The sequence below is a fragment of the Pantherophis guttatus genome, chromosome 6 (assembly GCF_059756535.1).
Source record: "Pantherophis guttatus breed Tessera chromosome 6, ASM5975653v1, whole genome shotgun sequence".
In the NCBI taxonomy this organism is placed as follows: Eukaryota; Metazoa; Chordata; class Lepidosauria; order Squamata; family Colubridae; genus Pantherophis; species Pantherophis guttatus.
In genome coordinates this window covers 84,161,499-84,173,161 of record NC_142068.1, presented here as the reverse complement: position 1 = coordinate 84,173,161, position 11,663 = coordinate 84,161,499, and positions in this window count along the sequence as shown.

The following is an 11,663-nucleotide window of genomic DNA, read 5'->3' as shown; positions in this document are numbered from 1 at the left end:
GATTTAAAATAATTAAATTTGGCCCATAGTTTAAAATTTATCAATTTAAAATCCATATCAAAATTTAAAACCAACCATAAAATCATAAAATCAAGAGAGACCGGCTAACTGAAAGAGATGAGTTTTTAGGGCCCGACGAAAGGTCCGGAGGTCGGAGATCACTCGTATCTCTGGGGGTAGATTGTTCCAAAGGGTACGAGATTGTTATTTTGCATTCAGGAGTGTTGACAGCCCATGGATAAAAAATGAATGCAAATGGTTGATTAAAAAATGAAACATTTGTTTTATTTGATTGGCACTTCTGATAAATGAATATATAATAAAATGTGTTTTTATGATACAAGGTGCATTCAGGCCTGAGGAGAGGGAGGGGGGTGCAGGCGGTACATTGTTCCGGGGACCCATGCAGCTCAAAGGAGGCCCATGAAGGGGAATTTTTCTTAAAAAAAAATTTCCAAAACCAAATTTTTAAAAAGAAAAACAATATTGGATATATATACTTCATACTGTAAGGTCCCAAAATACACTTGAGTCACCAGAATGCCAAAGAGAGAGACTCAAGACGAGGCTTGCAAAAAAACAGATTTTATTCATGGCCAAAAACAAAATACTGGGTGGAACTATATCCAGAACATACAGATACAATGCATGCGAGGAGATAGCCACACCTTGGGGAAGGTATGGCGTCCTTTTATACTCTCAGAGACGTCAGTTTAGTACCCAACTCTGGCCTCCCAATCCAGGCCCGTGCATTCCTTGTTGCCCTGCAAGGGGGAATAGAAACTTCCCAATTAGTCATCTTGAACATTTCTTTGTTTACTCAATTGGCCACTTTGGCCCCCTGGCCCTGGAAAGTAGGAGTCTATCCAGATCAAACATAAATTAAGACTGAGGTGTAAATTATCCCTTGGAGATACGTACCATGCTCTTAGATGGCACAAGAAAAAAACAGGGAGAAGATTGATATGGGTTCAGGTCAAATGGCAGGGACATATGTTTGACAAATACCAGCTACATTACAGGCCTAATAACAGAATATGTTTGTTACAGGAGATACAAATATAAAGGCATATGTGATACAAATACAAAGGCATATATGTATTACAGGAACCTAATGGTTACAGAATCTAGTATACCAGTATATCATATCCTAGTATTATTTATTATATCCTTATTATTGTTTCCCTTCAATACTTTAGATTTTGTATAGCAAAACTGCCTTGCAGCCTTGTTTGACATAACCTTTATTAACCTGTGAACCTCTATGTAATTTATTGAATTTTAAATTTCATTATTTATTTAAGTTTGCAAGTTTAGTTGCATTTTGTTTATGAAAATATTTTATATTTCATTTCAGTTTATGAAATGAGGTGAGGGGGCCCATATTAGTCTTGTTCCAGAACTTAATAATCCTCTCCCTGGCCCTGGGTGCATTGAAGAGCTAACATACAGAGATTAGTGTGAGGGCCCCTATGCTCGTGGGGCCCATGGGCAAGTACCCATCAAGCCCATGCGTTAAGACAGCCCTGTGTTACCTGACAGGCCCCTCGGCTACCTCTAGCTCCATGATGGCAAACCTACAGACCAGTACCACAGGTGGCACGCAGTACCCTCTCTGTGGGCATGTGAGCTATCACTCCAGTTCCGCCATGTATGTGCAGGTGCCTCCCGCCGCCCAGCTGATCATCGTGTCTCTGCCACGCAGGCCGTGCACATGCATGGGGGCAGCGTACATGCATGGGGGCAGCGCATGCATTGCATTTTGGGAGTTTGGGTAATGCGCTTTGGGCACTCTATCCGAAAAGGTTAGCCATCACTGCTCTAGCTGGTTCCCGAACCCTGCAGCCATTTCTGTGCCCTTGTAACAATAAGGAAATAGGGTTTTTTGGGGGGGGGAGTCACTCTGCAATGGTGGGGGGAGGCACACTGGAAGTAAGGCATGACCAGGGCCTGTTATGTGTGTAGAAGCGCCTCTACTTTGACCTTGTCAGGCATCCCATGTCAGATCTCCCGATTTGACTGGGAGGGAGGTGGAAAGGCTGGGAGGGAGGTGGAAAGATCACTCCGTGTGCATGTGGTGTTTGCGTAAGAACGTTTGTGACACTTTTCAGACTGACCCAAGGTTGTAAGCATTTCATTATAAAACTCAGCTTGTTTAAACAGAGGCTTTACCCATCAGAAGCAGAATTCTTCAGTGAGTCATAACAGCAGCATCCATTGTGCCCAAATGTAGGCAAATACATAGAAATATACCTCTCTACGTGCTATCATTCCAGCACTTCCAGATCTGTTTCAGTCTTCCTTCCTTCCCTTCCTTCTTTGCTAAAGCCCTATTCTGGTTTCTGTCTTATGGATTCTGAGTGGTTCCTCTCCTGCAGCTTCTTAAAAATAGTTGAAGAGAAACTATTGGCATTTTCCTTCCAGAGGAATGGTTGAGTTTTTTCCTCCCATTTCTATCTTTGGATATGTATCCTTATTTGTTGGGCCAATCAACTACCATTATGTGTAATAGATTAGAATAGAATAGAATTTTTTATTGGCCAAGTGTGATTGGACACACAAGGAATTTGTCTTGGTGCATATGCTCTCAGTGTACATAAAAGAAAAGATACGTTCATCAAGAATCATAAGGTACAACACTTAATGATATAAGTGCACCCCATGTAAATTTTTATCAAGTTGGACATACTACTATTTTATGTTCATTCAAACAGTTTATAAAGATGATGTAACTGATCTACAAAACTCTGAAAAATTGACTTTTCAATCATTTATTCAATACAAATTAGCAGACATGCCATTTCTTCTGTGGAATAACTAAGTACATCCTTGGCTGTAGTATCTGGTATGCCTGTCTTTGGCATAAAGAACCTGAAGTAAGTGTTTCTTATACTTGTCCATCTTCTCTGACATCAACTGGAAATATTTTTTTTCACTTGTGCGGTGTTTAAGAGGTTTCTTTTATGCATAGCAGGTTCCAAATTACCCACAGCTTTTCGATGGGATTCAGATTCAAGAGTTTGACTTGCCCATTTCAGAACCCTCCATTTCTTTTCTTTTTTCTTTTTTTCTTTTTTTTTTCAGCCATTTCTTGTGAATTTATTGGAATGTTCAGGGTCATTATCATATTACAAGCTTTGCTTTTAGTTGAACTTCATTCTTCTGACAGATAGTATCACGTTATCCTTGAACTAGTGCAGTGAAGATTGTACGGTGGTGAACTGATGGTGAACTCCAGATGCAGCAAAGCAGCCCCAAGACTTAACATTTCCACCACTATGCTTTACAGCTGATATTAGATTCATTTGGTGAAATGTCTGTGGTTTTGCTAAACATGTCTTCTGATACTGTGACAAGTAATTCTGTCTTTATCTTATTTGCCCAGAGCTCATCATTCCAGAAGTCCTGGTCTTAACCTAAGTGTTTATGAGCGAGTCTTACCTGATGTTCTTTCATCCTAGCACACAATGTAAGTCTAATTTGTGCAGTTTCTTTCTAAAGGTAGGTTTATGCACTTTGATATGTGTTGTGAGGACAACTACCAGGAGGTCACATGATAAATTTATGGGTTTTTTTGGAGATCCTTTTCAGAATCTTCAGTTCTTCTCTAGGCCGAAAGGACATTCTGATCTGGGCAAGCTGACAGTTGTTTGAAATCTTCACTTGTAGCTCATCTTTCAGAAAGTGATTGATGTCCAATTGTTTTACAATTTTTTTAAATTCCTTCCCAAAGTCATAGGTATCTATAGCTTTTCTGACAGCCTCAGAGAATTTTTTCAATTTAAAAATGGTAGTACTGCAACCCTAACAATGAAGAACAAATTTAAAAATATCTGAGATTTCAGTGAGATGGCTTCGTCTCAGATTCCTCTGATCATTTGCAGCTGATTTGGTGCACCTGATTTTAATGTTAGGTATTTGAGGTAGTGATAAATTAGAAGTGTACTTACCTTTTCCACATGTGAAATGTGCATTTATTTAAATTACACTGTGGACTACAAAATATTAATGATCCATGGTATTTGTTATATCCCCTTTATCAATATTGTTGAAAAGGTACTCTAGTATAAAATGGGTGACACAGAAAGCATATGCAAAATCAACCATAAAGGGCTCAGATACCTGTATGCTAATGCTCAAGGTGTGGGGAACAAACAAAGGTATGGAGAAATCCTAGCACATGAGGGATAGTACAATATTGCTGCTTTTACTGAAAGTTGATGGGATGGAATCCATGATTGGAACATAATGCTAGAAGGATATACGAAAGAAGTAGACTCAACAAAATAGAAGGAGAAAATACTCTGTATGTAAAGAATTACTACACCTCTATAGAAATACACAATAGCAAAGATGAAAGCCTTCTTGAAAGAATTTAGGTGAATATTAGAGGATAGAAAAATAACATTGCTGCAGGTATGTACTTTAGACCCAACCAAGCAGAGAAAATAGATGAACTTTTTGCTAATCAGTTAACTGAGGTATACAGGAAACACACAGCTATAAAAATGTGGGACTTTAATTACCCTTACTCTGCAGTAAGTGGAAGATCAAACAGATTTCTGACTTGCCTAGTAGACAACTTTGTCATACAAGTGATGGAAGAGGGAACTGGAAGATCAGCTATACTGGATTTAATTCTTATTAATAGGGATGAAATAGTTGGGGGAATAGAAGTTATAGGAACTTTGGAGGCTTGTGACCATGTCATACTGTAGTAGAATTCATCATAGTGCAGCCACAGTAACTTAACCAAGCCAGACTGGTGTTTTAGACTTTAAGAGAGCTGACTAGGAGACTGATGAGGAAGGATTCCATGGATTAAAATCCTAGAGAGAAAAATGGTTCAGGATATGTGGGAAATTCTGAAAAATAAGATAATAAACTCCCAAACAGAGAGAGGGGGGGAGGGAGAGAGAGAGAAGGAAATAAGACTCCAGATGAAACCAGTATGATTGAACAAAGAACTCTCTGACAAGCTGAGGGACACAAAAGGCAAGTATAAATAATGAAAAGAAGGCCATATAACAGAATACCAGCAATTAGCCTAACTCTACAAGCAGGGAGGGTTAGGAAGGCTAAGGTTTTGAATGAACTAAGACTGCCAATGAATGCCAAAAATAACCCCCCAAAAGTTTCAATATGTAAGGAGCAAGAAGAAAGTCAAGGAAATAGGTGCACTAATGGGAGAAACTGGCAAAGTGACAGGCAGCAGGGAGCAAGCATAACTGCTTAACTCTTTTGCACCTGAATTTATGCAAAAGGAAGACATAGCCCAACCTATTAAAATCAGCATTGTAGAGGTAGAACAGGAATACAAGTCAAAATAGGCAAGGAATCGGTAGGAAAATACCTATTGACCTTGGATGAGTACAAATTGCTGGGACCAGATGGTTTACACATCTGATGGACCAGCAGATGTGATCTTGGAACCACTGAATGGAATCTTTCAGAGCTCCTGGAGAATGAGGGAATTGCCAGAGGATCAGAAAAGAGCTGATGTAGTTCCAATCTTCAAAAGGGGGAAAAAGTGAATTCAGGAAACTACTAACTAATCAGTTTGACATCAGTATCTGGGACAATCCTGGAAAAGATCAAGCAGCAGATTTGTGAGCATCTAGAAACAATAAGGTGATTCCTAGAAGCCAGCGTGAATTTGTTAAAAGCAGATCATGCCAAACAAATCTTACTGTCTTCTAAGATAAAATGACTGAACTAGTGGATCAAGAAAACACTGGGGATGTAATATACTTAGACTTCAGTAAGGTATTTGATAAAGTAGACCACAGCCTACTTCTTGGTAAGAGAGAACAATGTGGGATAGACAGTAGCACTACCAGAAGGATTTGCATTCAGCATGTGGTCTTCACTGGAATTACATCTGCATGGAAGGAAGCATACAGTGGGGTTCTATCTCCAGTACTCTTTAATATCTTCATTAATGATCTAAATGAGGAGATAAAAGGAAATTAAATTTGCAGATGACATAAAACTCGGGGGAATTGCTAACATTTCAAAAGATAGATTCAAGATTCAGAAGGATCTTGACAGTCTAGAGCCGTGATGGCGAACCTATGGCACACGTGCCACAGGTGGCACGCAGAGCCATATTAGTGGGCACGCCAGCTCAGCTCTGGGGCGCATGCTGATTTTCGGGCCTTCTGGGCCCACCAGAAGTAGGGAAACAGGCTGTTTCCTGCCTCTGGAGGGCCTGGGAGCGGGGTGGGGAAGGCCCGTTTTTCTTTCTTACCTGGCTCCAGATCCTCTCTGTGTATCTGGGAAGGGCAAAAACAGCCTATCTCACTCCCTTGGAGGCCCTACGGAGGCTGAAAGGGCCCATTTCCCGACTCCCGGTGGGACAGGAAGTGACGTTTTTTTCCTGTCCCTGGCCTCCAGAGACTCCTAGAGAGACTCCTGGAGACTCCTAGAGAGGCTCCTGGAGACTCCTAGAGAGGTTCTGGAGGCTGGAGACAGCAAAAAATGTCACTTCCTGTCCCACTGAGAGTTGGGAAATGGGCCCTTTCAGCCTCCGTAGGGCCTCCAAGGGAGTGGGAAATGCTGTTTTCGCCCTTCCCAGATACACAGAGAGGATCTGGAACCAGGTAAGAAAGAAAAACGGGCCTACCAGGCCATCATGTGCCAGGAGCAGGAGAGGAAGGGGAGGGGGTTGTGCACGCATGCGCGTGGGCACGTGCGCGCGTGACCCTCACCCGCCCCCCCTCTCCTGGCATGCGATGGCAAAAAGGTTAGCCATCACTGGTCTAGAGTACTGGTGTCAAACTTGATCGCATCACGGACTGGATTGTGACGTATCAGAACGTTTTGTGTCTTTGCGGAGCTGGGGTGGGTGTGGCTTCCACATGACTTATCCAGCCTGCAGGCCGCCAGTTTGACAGGGCTGGTCTAGAGCAATGGGCCTTATCCATTACGATGCAGTTCAGTGGTGAGAAAAGTAAGGTCCTATATTTAGGAAGGAAAAATGTACAGGTATAGAATAGGCAGTACCTGGCTCAGGAGTAGTAACTGTGAAAGGATCTAGGTATCCTAGTAGACCACTGCTTAAAAATATGAGCCAGCAGTCTGCTTCAGCTGCCAAAAAATCCAATGTAGTCTAGACTGCACCAACAGAAGAATAATATCAACAACAGGTGAATACTGCACTAGTGATACCACACTTGGAATACTGCTTCTAGTTCTGGTCGCCATGATAACAAAAAAAAAAATACTGTGACACTAGAAAAAGTGCAGAGAAGATCAACAAAAATGATAAGGGGCCTTGAGGCTAGGGATGTACATTATTAGCAGGTGACATGGTAGCAATCTTCCAGTAATTAAGGGGCAGTCACTGAGATGAGAGGGGTTGACTTATTCTCCAAAGCACCTGAGTGCAAGATAAGAAGTAAGGGGAGAAACTCGTTTTAGAGAGATCCTACCTGGAACTAAGATAGGTAGAACTCCTGACAATGAGAAAAAATCAGTGGAATATCTTGTTTCCTGGAGTTGTAGGTACTCCGTTTCTGGAGGTTTTCAAGAAAAGTTTGAACAACTATCTGTCTGAAATGGTATGAGGATTCTTGTTTTGGACAGGGGGTTAGATTAGATGGGGTCTAGGACAATTTGCTGCAGCTAACTCGCCATGGCCAACTCACCATGGGAGAACTCCTCACCGGACAAGAGCTACACTAATATTAAAGAAATGGTGGAATGAATCATTAAAAAAAATGGATGCCAGAGAAAGAATCAAATGAAATGTGAATGACTAAACTTAAAATATTTTTAAAATTATTTTAAATAATTAAGTTGAATTGTTGCCTAGCGAGTTGTCCCACAGCAAGTTGCCTGTGGCGAGTTGTGCTGCAGCTTAGTTGATTGTGGCAAGTTGGCCATGGTGAGTTGGCTGTGGCACTCTAGCTGTGGCAAGTTGTCCCATTCTGCTCCAATGTCCCTTCCAGCCTTATGATCCTATGATTGCGTTGTTAACCTATTTGCAAAGAAAGCTGGTTATTGAGAGAAAGCCCTTGAACCTATCTTCTTTTTGGCAGGTTAGTTTTCTGCATGAGATAAAATTTTCACAAGAAGGAAATGCTCATTGTGCTCAAGCCAAGTTTTATCTATCTCTCTGTTAAGCGTTTAGTCCTTGTGTCCTCAAGAAAAACAGAGATGAAAACTGAAATTGTAGAAGAGGAGATAAAACATGGCAAGTAACAGTATAACAGGAGTCCTTCTCCATCAACTGCAAGCCTTGCCTATAACCTAGGTTGCTTTGAGAGTTCACTTTAAATCTTAAAAGGAATGAATTTATTTGAAAAGGTTGAATGTATTGGGAAATGAGATAATGATCATGTATTGGCAAATGAACCTGTGATTTATTTGCAAGAACTGAACTTTTCAATGTAGATAAAATTCTTATCATGCATTTCCTTATCTGAAGCAAACAGTATCAAAGAGATAGTTTATGAGGAACAGGAGAAGAGATTCGCCATTCCGCATATTCATCACCTACTGAACAAAGTCTAAGATATCATTTTTCAGCTATTTCTAAGTGACACACAGTACCACTTTTGGAACACAATCTGCCTTCCCACCACCCCAGTCTTGAAAATCTTGGATCTTAGTTCTAACATCCAGTGCTCTGAGAGACCTGGAAATAACCAGGTGATACTGTGTAAACATAGCTGCACAATAGTTAGTGTTGTTGGTTCTGGCAATCTGCCTTCGTCCCAGATGATCTCACAAGCCACCCACTTGGCTTGTTCAGTAGCTCTTTTGGATCTGTCATGCTTCCTTTGACTTGAGCAAAGCCCTTTAGCAGGAACAGTGCATACATTGTATTGCCAAGCTCTTTCATCACTGTGTTTTGCAAGTATCTTTCTGTCCACATCCAATACCAATTGCACAATTTGCCACAAAGTTCTCTTGTATAAATTCTAATGAAAGGATATAATAAAATAGCTAAGAAGGTACAAAATAATAAATAATTTAATTAGCTATTAATAGATAGTTAATAGATAATTATGGGAACAGACATCCAGTGACTACATTAGTTTTCCTCAGAAAAACTCTGACAAATGTTGGAACAATACAAATTTTTCAAAAAGAGGTCAGATCTCATTATGACAATTTCTGTATCCATTATTGCTGCTGAATTTTGGGCCCACTCAAATTCCCAAAGACTCTTCAAAGATGGATTCACTTAGAGCAGGGGTCTCCAACCTTAGCAATTTAAAGACTTGTGGACTTCAACTCCCAGAGTTCTGGCTGAGGAACTCTGGGAGTTGAAGTCCCCAAGTCTTAAAGTTGCCAAGGTTGGAGACCCCTGACTTAGAGCACCTCTGCCCACACAGTTGGCCAGTTGGCCAAAGCGATTCCTAGTCAGTTACCACCTGAGATCCAAGTGGAAAACTGGATCCAGAAAGCTCCCATCCCATAACTGCATCCGGAATTTTTCCAGGAGAGAATTATCACATCCAAAGGAGACTGAATTCTATCCTGTTCCCCTACAGCAGCTCTGTCTTGCCTTGAGTAAGAATTAATTTGTTACCTCTTATCCAGGGGTGTCAAACTCACATTGTCACGGCAGCATCATGTGACATATTGGGACTTTTTTTCCCCTTCGCTAAACCGGGTGTGGGCGTGGCCAGTGCGTGACATATCTGGCCCGTGGGCCAGAAGTTTGACAGCCCTGTTCTTATCCAACTCATTGTTGCTGTCAGACACCAGTTCAGAAAACCCAATAGTTTCCGTATTTCTGTCACCACCCTGATTTGAGGCATCCACAGCTTCCCTGGCGGGAGTTAAGCATCAAAGAAACAGAACAGCATGTCAGCCACATATAGATGGCAAAATATCCTAAATCCCAGCAGTCCCAGTGTTAATTTTTATGGGAGCCAAGACCAAACATTGAGAAAGTTAAGTAACATCAGAATGGTGCTGGTTATTATCCACTTATCAAGCAGCAACAAAGAGGACTATACATTTTCGATCTTTCATTTAAATAAATAAAACTATTATTTAATACCTGTAGCAACTTCACTTATCTGTCTCTTTATAAAAGGTGTTGGCAACTTGAAAGGGCAATTAGGGCATCTTTCGGAAATTTGACAGGTGTATAAGCCGCAGATAAGGTGATGGAAATGTTAGTCATGTTCATGAGATCGTTGCACTTCAGTATAACAGTAATAACAATCCAGAAATCTCAGATCATAGAAATCTAGTATATCAGGCATTTGGTGACTGTTCTGTTATATGCCAAATTATTATAGATTATCATGGCACCCAACTCCATTGCCTATGGGTTGCTTTGCAATTTTTTCAGAATGTAGAATGGGAGGTGGCAAAATTCTAAAAGATTGATTTTATATAAATTTGAATCATACAAAACTGGAATTAAATATATTTTCACATTGTAGAATGGGAGTCACTAACCCTGTCCAGTCGCAGAGGGAGGTGATGGTGACGTCTATTAATGTCACAGCAGAACCATAGCTCCAAATACTCTTCATTGCTACCTAGTCAGTTTGACAAATGTGCAAAGTTCAGGTATTGCTAACATGTTGGTTGGGACAGAGTTGAATTTAGCAGCATCTGTTTCCTCTCAAAGGCAAAAAATCAGCATTAACCAAGCAAAATACTTTGCTGCCACCTTCTGGGCAAAATTCTATTGTTTTAGAAGGGATATTTTTATTGAGCAAACAGAACACAGTTCTCCCCAAAAGAAGCTCTTGATATTTTGCATATTCACAGGGATAAAACTAAAGTTTCTTAAGATGCTGAATTTCATCCCAGGAAAGAACATTGAGTTATGAACCTGGCTAGTACTTATATATACTGGCAATTTGAATGTTATGATTAGCTTAACTGATTAGATCTCTAACCACCTTCATTCAAGAGCTCAAGTCTTTCCCTGCAACAGCCTTGCACAGTAGGTCAGGCTGAGGGAGGACGATTGGCTCATAGTCATTCATTGAGCATTCAATGGCTGATGGGTGATTTGAACCTCAGGCTCTTGCTGTGAATTCAGCACTTTCATTTCACCCGGAAGGCTTAAATTTTACCATACTGCAGTCCATTAGAAAGATAAAAGAATTTGTGTGACTGCCTGCCCTAGCAATACAACAAATTGTGTCATCAGTGTTGGAGTGCGGCTGGAGATAAATATAGTACAGGTCTCCTGCATAGGCAGTGGGTTGGACTAGATGACCTCCAAGTTCCCTTCCAACTCTGTTACTGTTAAATACCACTTAGTTTTCATAATAAAATTTTAATTTATCAAATAAGACAATGATGCAACTTTGCAATTTTAGAAAATAAAATGGAGAAAAATGAACTTAAATCTACATATAAGTACTAAAGCTGCACATGTAAGAGAATACCTAATAAGTGGAATTTATTTTTATCAATTTTATTTTTGATCTGATCTAGTAACTATTAGATTTTCCAAAAACTTAGCTATTTTATCATGGGCCATTATATCAAAGAGGCCAGGAACATACCTATATTTCCCAAGAGAAACTAAACCCAACTTTCACTTTTCAGTGTCATCACTACATTGTTTAGTATCATAGAATAATAAAAGTATTCATATTCATAATTTGTCAAATGATCAATGGTTCATTTGTCATACTCTTTAGAAATAAGAGTTTGTCCGCTTCAATTAGATTAAA